Source organism: Ictidomys tridecemlineatus, chromosome 11 (genome assembly GCF_052094955.1).
Source record: "Ictidomys tridecemlineatus isolate mIctTri1 chromosome 11, mIctTri1.hap1, whole genome shotgun sequence".
In the NCBI taxonomy this organism is placed as follows: Eukaryota; Metazoa; Chordata; class Mammalia; order Rodentia; family Sciuridae; genus Ictidomys; species Ictidomys tridecemlineatus.
Window position 1 is genome coordinate 78,606,213 of NC_135487.1, and position 8,293 is coordinate 78,614,505.

Below are 8,293 nucleotides of genomic sequence, written 5' to 3' on the forward strand. Positions count from 1 at the left end.
TCAGAATAAAGACAGTATTTAAAGAATGAGTAAGAATATAAAGGATGTAAATGTGAATAGAAAATGGAAACAGTCCAAGGACTGGGTTCTGGGCTGCATAATTTAAAGGTTTGGGTTGGGAGGGAGAGAAAATCTGGAAAAAGGAAAAGAATCTAAGAAGGTAAGGGCTCAACTCATCTCTCTCATAATCCCACCATCCTATGTATGCTTCCATAGACTGTGAGAGATCCAGCCATCTGGGTCATATAGGACCGGCTTATCTTACCTTCTTATCCACACTGGTGTAATGCCCCATGTCTACTCCTTTCTCACATTGCTTTGTCCTGGTCCATCTTTAAGGAACATTTTCAATGCCTTTCTTATATCCCCAAATCTCTCCCATGTCTTTGTACCTATTGGCACATTAATTCCATATGACTCTCAACTATAGTCCTTTGTGTACCTATTTGTTATTGTCTAAACTGCAAGCCATGCCACTTTGCAGAATGCCTTGCCCATTTACTGTGCAAACTTGCATTTCATGGAATGATTGCTGGGCAGGTATAGGCAGGAGGAAGTGAAGCAAAGAAGCAAAGAATGTCTTACACTAAGTCATAACTTCATTTGGATCAAAAAAATTATGTGTTGCTGTGGAAACACAGATCTGTTATTATATTTTTATAATAATAAGCAATATTAAAAAAAGGATTCAACTCCTTTGGGAATAAGATGGACATCACTGCCCTAACTGCTTTTTTTAACTTTTAAAATTGAATGATTGAGAGAGAATAAAAAAAATCCACAACAAACAGAGACATGATGCTGGAATATGATAATTTTAATAATATAGGAGATATAGTCTAGTTATTTGCAAATATGCCTGTATTATATTTCTAGAATAATATCATATGCACATTACCTGCAATCTAAAATGTCCTTGCAGATCTCCATTTGCTTTGTTGGCTGGGTTGTGTGCCCTCCAGGGTGACCACAGGGCCTGTTTCTTACTGTGTTGTTCAGGGATGCTTTAAACGTTTACTTTACCTGCCACAGTACCACTGGGTTTCCCAGCTCTATTTATTTATTATCCTCAGTTCAGCCTAATGTGGAAGGCGGTGTGGATGAACGATGACTTCTGGCTGCACAATGTAATGGGCAGTCTGTCCAGCTCCAGAGGCATCTGAGTATGTGACTGTGGCTCAAGTGAGTAAGTAACAAAAAAATCATTTCAATTTTTTAAATCAAGTCCTACCATTGCCTGGTAAATAATGTACCTTAAATGTTAGTTGGGTTAGGAAAACCACTAGTAATGAAGAATAGGAAGGTTCTGGCCACACGAAGGCAGAACCAAAACAAATAAATAAAAAGGGGTGAGTTTTGTTAAACTTCAAAAAAGGGCTTATTCGGGAATGAAAGTTTTTATTTTTGTTTGTTATTGACTGGCTTGATTTCCTTGTTTCCACTTTAGGTTCTTTTTTGCCCTGGAGACTCAATGATTTTATGTCTGGTGGTTCATAAGTTACAAGATATCTGGAATTAGGTGGTAAGTATTTTTCTTTCTTTAGTGTGAGCCTATAAAACCTCAGCAGTTTGTATTTTAAGGCAATCAAAACTAAATGGAGTCTTGCATAATTGGCTCCCTCTTTCTAATGTTTCCATAAAAACAAAATACTATAGACAACCCCTGAAAATATAGAGACCTTTTTTTTTCTTTTTTTGAATGTAAATGGAATGAAAATTAGGTTGAGAATAATTGCCCTATGTATGTACTCATACACATATGAAAAAAATAACACCTTTGAGTCTGTTCACATATTATAGAGTGATTGGAAATTGGAGGAATATTTGGAATAATTACTCTTCTTAAAGATGAAGTACCAAAAAAATAACTTGGATAGCCTGAGCTTTTAGAGGACCAAGCTGATGATAATTTGTTACTATTGTGTGAACTCCCTTCAAAATATCTCTGAAAATGAAAAGGATGAGAGATAAGACTAGTGAAGGCTCAGAACTTTTTATTAAATCACCCATCTTTTCATTTCTATATCTTAAGAAGAGTCAGCCCTTTCACAGCTAGCACAAAATGACCCAACCAAAGTGTGCAATGGCTTTTTTTTTATCCTTTTATTATAAGAAATATCTCCCTTTCCTTTTTACCTTCTGGGGGTCTTTGGGCCCTAGAACTTCTAGAAAACTTGGGGAAAAATACTCCAAGGAATAATTGAAACTGATTTGACAGATCTGGGTGTTGATCTGGACAGTAAGCTCTGATGTTAAGAAAGATTATTTTGGTGGAAGATGTTGTTTTTAGGGTTAGATATGGCACTTTAGAAGAAATGGAAGTATAGCATTTGTATCTTAGAGTGTTGCCACTCTGATGTGGCCAGGCCAGGCCAGCATTCAGGGAAATGGGGGCTGGAGAACATACCTGGCAGGAAAAGCAGCATAGTGAACCTCCCAGTAGAAATGGGCTTATGGAAGGTAGTTGAAGATGAAGACCTGTGGACTCAGGATAGGAGATTATTCTAAACACGAGTAAACAACCTCAGATATGGCATCAAATAGAGAGCCGAGAACTTAACAGAATTTGCTTCAGGGAAATAAAAAAGACCGAGAGAGAGAGAAAGGTCTGGTGTGACCCGGTAGGAGAGAAAATAAGGACAAATGTGAAAGTGAGAAAGGATTTAAAGAGACTGACAGAGGGGAAGGGCAAATGGAATTAAATGACTTGGGAAAATTAATGGCATAGCCATATAGAACTGCTCCTCCTTGTTGGATGTATATGTTTTCTGGAATTCTATGCCAGACAGGGAAAGCATAATTTAAATTAGGCTAACATGCATGTTCTTGGTTATTAAGTAAAATAAGAATCCAGAAGTCCTAATAAGTGACTGAAGTGACAGGAAGTATTAAGATTGTCTCCTAAGGTGTATATTCTATATTACAAAGTTTGGGAGGAGGCTCTGTATGGAAATGACTAGAATAAATTTAATTCACCTATGACTTAAATATCTGGAATATACACAAGCAAGAAAACTATGATTTTTGAACTTGTCAAGCCAAAAAGCTTATTGAAAGTGAGGAGGATTTTCCAATCTGTATTTTGGAGTGAGATTGTTACTAGTATCTGAGAAAAGCTGGAAAGTAGCTAAAGGTGGAACAAAGAAGGAGAAAAGGATGATTTTAAGTGTAGTAGGTATACGTAGGATTCAGCTACTAGGGGAGAAATTGATAAAATTCAATCACATGTCTATAGCAGAAATAATAATGCAAATAGAACTTAATTGCTTTAATTTAAAGGTTCAAATGGGCAGAGAATAACTGTAGAACATTTTCTAAAATGAATAAATTTACCATAATTTCATACATTAAGCAGAAGAATTTAAAATTAACTAAAGTGTGACTTATAAGGCCTGAAAATCACATTATTCCATTTGCTTATTATAATTGGTAGAAATAGTACCTGTCTAAATAGGAGATGGAGTAGAACATACAAGGCCCATGGAGCCAACCAGAATCCATTTTTCTCATATAGTGTTCATTTAAATACATTAGACCATTGGTATTTGTGAGTATTGAAATAACTTCACATTATATTTGCAAACCCCTTGGTATTTGTTGCATTATTCCTTCTCCTCCCTCATTTTAGGAATATTTCTAGCAACATTTAAGATGAAAAGGTAGAATTTAATACTGAAAATTGTGAGTAAAACTTTATACTTAAAATGATTAATAGTTAAGATTTAGATGCTATTCACATGGAGATATTGAGAGATGGGGAAAAACACTTGAGATTTCATAATACAGCAGGAGAATTTAATGACTCTACTGCTATAGAACATTTAAACTGTTCACCATCATTAACTGAATTAGAATAAGATATACTCCATGTTTTATAAATATGTCAAGATATACTCTACTGCCACATATATCTAAAATGAACAAATAGCTGGACATGGTGGGCTATGCCTGCAATCCCAGTGGCTAGGGAGGCTGAGGCAGGAGAATTGTAAGTTCTAAGCTAGGCTCAGCAACAGTGTGGTGCTAAGCAACTTAGTGAGACCCTGTTTCTAAAAATACAAAATAGAGCCAGGGATGTGGCTTAGTGGTTGAGTGCCACTAAGTTCAATCCCTGGAACCCCCCAAATAACTAACTAACTAAATAAATAAATACATAAATAAAATGAACAAATAAAAATAAAGTAATTACTGATCAGGAAAGAATGGAATAAATTTAATTAAAAATAAGCACCCATAAAAATAATGTAAATAGTTATGGGTTTCTTCTAAGTAGGTGTTTTTCATGGATTTGCTATCATTGCTCTGAATTTGAAGGAGGCTAAAATAGTGTTCACTGGACATCCTGTTGAAGGGTCAAACATTTAAGTTCTCCCTGGTATGTCTCAGGCAACTTCAGTCACATCCTGAGGTCTCATGTGCCATTTTCCTTTGTCCTGGACTATGTGTGGCCAGTCTCCTTATTGTGCCACTCTTACCCCAAACTGGAAGCTAATCCACTCCATGCTTTTTAGAACTAGTAATGGAACCATTACTAGTGGTGAAAGATTAGGTCAACTTTCATCCTTAAAGAGTATCACAGATGAAAGGCAACGGGAGATGAGAAAGAATGCAGAGGCTGCCGATTAGGAGAGACATTCTGGCCCTGCTCATTCTGGCTCTGTCCACCCCATGTAACGTACCTCTGTGTCCCTCTGCCCCCTCCCACAGTTTCCCTCCATTCATTGCACTTAGTTACACCTGGTATTACTCTGTATGTGTCTGTTTATCCATTCATTATTGTCTCCTCCCCCACTAGAAAGTACAGTCATCCCTTCTTATCTGCAGTTTTGCTTTCTACAGTTTCAGTTTCCTGTGGTCAACTGCAGTCCAAAATTAGGAAATGGAAAATTCCGGATGTGAATAATAAGTTTTAAATCATGTACCACCAGATAAAGTCTCATGCTGTCCTGGTCTGACCTACCCAGGATGTGTGTCATCTCTGTCTTCAGCGTATTCTTGCTCTCCCTGCGATCCACCAGTGAGTCACTTAGCCTTGGTATGTTGCTTTAACAAAAGCTCTGAGGGCCCACCTACCTAGAAAGCAGCTTAACAAGGACACTGTGGTGACTTGCACAGCCTCCTGTTCTTCTCACTGCCTCTCCTTTTCTCCTTACTTTTCACTCCAAGTAGCTTATCCAAATTTCTGTTAACTGTAAACCATCCTTTTCCCATCTTCCCAGGGATGGGATAGGGTCCATTATCAACTGGTTCACCATGTAGCTGTTTGTCTTCGTTCTTTAACTTAGGAATGTCTTTAGTTATGTTGTGTGGGAAATGAGTTAACTGCAAATATTTAGGGCTAAATTTCAGGAGCATTATTAGGTAAAAAAATAATTATGAAGTGTGGTAATATAGAGTTGACAGGATGCATTTTTATTTCTTTGCAATGTAATCATGTAGGAGCCAGTGGCTTTAGTGTATGACACACATGATCTCATTTTTATCTTCATGATATCCAGTGTGCAAGCAGCTATCTTTGAATTGCATACGAGGCAACTGAGGTTCACAAGGGTAAGAATTTTCTTAAGTTCTGGCAGTAATAAGTGAAGGAGTCAAGACTGACCAAGACCAATGCTCTTGCCACTGTCCTTTCTGCCTCCATGTGAATTTCCTTTCAATGGCAGGAATAACTGGTAGAGATGGACATAAAAGAAGTAAATGTATCATTGAGGAATGAGTACAGCTGGTACTATTCAAGAATTGCGGGACAGGAACACACCTTATTTCTGTCTAGTAGCTTCCATACCACACCTAGAACCATTTATATGTTTTGAAATATTGAGGGATTACTGTGATTTGAGCACCATGCCTGACTTGGGGATATGTCAGTGCAGGACGCAGAGCTGTTGATATTCTACATCTTAAACCTAGTCTTGCCACTAAAATAGAGCTTTTGCCTTCACATCATCTTACCACCCTCATGGCCCCATAAATACACCACATTGGATACCTCTCCTCCATCCCACCTTCCATTCTTCCATCATTTCTCCTATATCTGGCTCGCTCCTGCACTAACCGAGGCCCCTAATACACATTGCATTCCTCTGGGAAGCTCTAGGTAGGACCACATAATAAATTCCTGGGCCCTTGTTGTTTCTGCCTTCAAGGGCTCCATCCTCCATTAAAAACAACAACAAAAATGGTAATGATTTTTTTCATGATTGCCTTGCTATCAAGATGAATGTATTAACAGTACATATTAAAACATTTTCTTTGACCTAAGAGATCTCCTTTTGTTTTTTTCCTGTTTGTAAAATAAAGTAAAACCTTTCCATGCACCCTTAAAAGTGTTATGGGAGGGCTGGGAGTGTAGCCCAGTGGTGGAGCACTTGCCTAGCATGTGGGAGGCTATGGGTTCCATCCCTAGCACCACAAAATAGCGGGGGGGGGGGAGTGCTATGGGGCCCTAGGTTGTGTATGTACTGTGTCTAATGGATACATTGATTGTGGGTCTAGGCACCATCTGGCCAAAAGCTATTGCTGAGAGAAAATCAGACAAAATTAGGAAGATATACCCTCTTTGGTTTATTATGATCTGTCTGTTAGTGGCTTTTCTGGGAGTTTAAGACTTCTGCCCTTTTGCTTTGGCTGCTATAATCATCACTTAGCTGTCACTTGGTAATTGCCTAATTATATTATTTGGTGATAAGTGAAGTTTTTAAGTGACAAACTCTTCCAAACAGCTGCGATTGGATTTGTTTTTGATACTTTATTTAATTTACAATTGCATTTGTAAAATCATGGTCTAATTCATCTAATGACCCCCAACACAGGCTGTAGAATATTTTCCAAGGGTGTTTTTCATCATACACGAATCAACACCATAATTTTAGATGGTTCCAGAGAAGTGGGCATTCACATAATTCCTGCCATTGGTTCCCAGCCAAGAAGTAACACACTCCCCCCCACACACAGTAAGAAAGTTCTTAATGAATACAAAATGTTTTACCAAAAGGTTGAATTCATCTAGTAATTTAGAGATATATCTTTCTCTTCAAAAGTTTTGGAATCTAGTCCTTGACCTTTTCTATTCTGTGCCCAGTATAAATATATTTCTTCGGATAAAGTTAATGATGTTATAACTGATCCTGAACAAAAGGTTAAGTTCCTATAAGGGCCACAATTGAATTTTTGGTTAATCTTGTAAAAGTGGTTTTATCTGTGTTTTGTTTTTCCTCTAAATTTAAGTGTCTCTCTTAATCAGCTGTCTCTTAGAGAGAATTTGTGTTATTTTTTCTCTTTTAGGGAGACCATGATGGTGACATTTAGAAGAATCTGAGTAGGGATGAGTGATGCCCGATTGTGTTTTTCTGCTTGGTAGCAGCTTAGAGTTCTGAAGAGTCTGGGTTGTGCAATGAGAAGTTTGTGTGCTTAGTGAAATGTTGTCCAATTGGCCAATCCTCTAGGTCTTGGGAAATGTCCTAGAAGTTTGGCAAGAAGTTGTTCTCAAGAGAGCACAAATGCTGCCAATTTCCAATTGGCCAAGACACATTACAAGGACCACCTTCTCTCCAAGCAACCTGGCATTTCTATTCCAATTGGAATTTGCAATGTGAAGATGCACAGGGGAAGAAGATTAAACAAACCTTTTCAGATTTCAGGTCCAGGTAAATCTTTCATCTTATCTACCCTGTTCCAATCTTTTTTTGATCACTGACCATTTTGAATATTAGGGAATAGTGAGCACATTACAGGCTAGTTTTGAGAACTGATAAACATCCAGGGGGAAAAGCAGGATGAGTGAACCCAGATCTATTTTTATACATATATACAAAGCAGTGAACCTGACTATATGGTTCAAATTGTTGCTAATAACATTAGATCTGCTGTGTGAGGCAACCTGCCTGTCATATTGGCCCTTGCTCAAGTGGCTCCCACCCCTGATGCATATTTGGGAAATGGTGACAGCTGTGCTCTTTGCCTGGCTGCTTCCATTTATGAAAACATGGGGGTAAATGGCAGTCACCCCCACAGGCCCCTTTACTGTGAATCTTCTTTTCTAGCTACAGCCAAGAGTAAAAGCCCCCTGCAGAATTGAATAACAGTCATTCAGAGCCTACCTCAAAGAGGACTAATTTGCTTTATACAACAAAGATCTCAGGAAATTAAAAAAAAGAATATATTTCCTTTATTGGAATTTATAAATATTTTTGTGTTTTTAAAAGAACTCTCATTATGTTATTTTAACTCAGCCACTGGTGGTAGTTTAGGTAAGCAAGACAAAAATAGTCAATTATACCAAGTGGAATTTCCC

At 37.8% G+C, this 8,293-nt stretch overlaps 1 long non-coding RNA gene across 1 annotated transcript; it reads left to right on the forward strand.

The window, feature by feature from the left end:
- Positions 1-883: 883 nt before the first annotated feature.
- LOC120890932 (uncharacterized) lies at positions 884-7,641 on the forward strand. The gene is made up of 3 exons (XR_005735406.2): positions 884-1,186; positions 1,448-1,522; positions 7,285-7,641. It is a non-coding gene; the product is annotated as an uncharacterized LOC120890932 (long non-coding RNA).
- Positions 7,642-8,293: the final 652 nt, after the last annotated feature.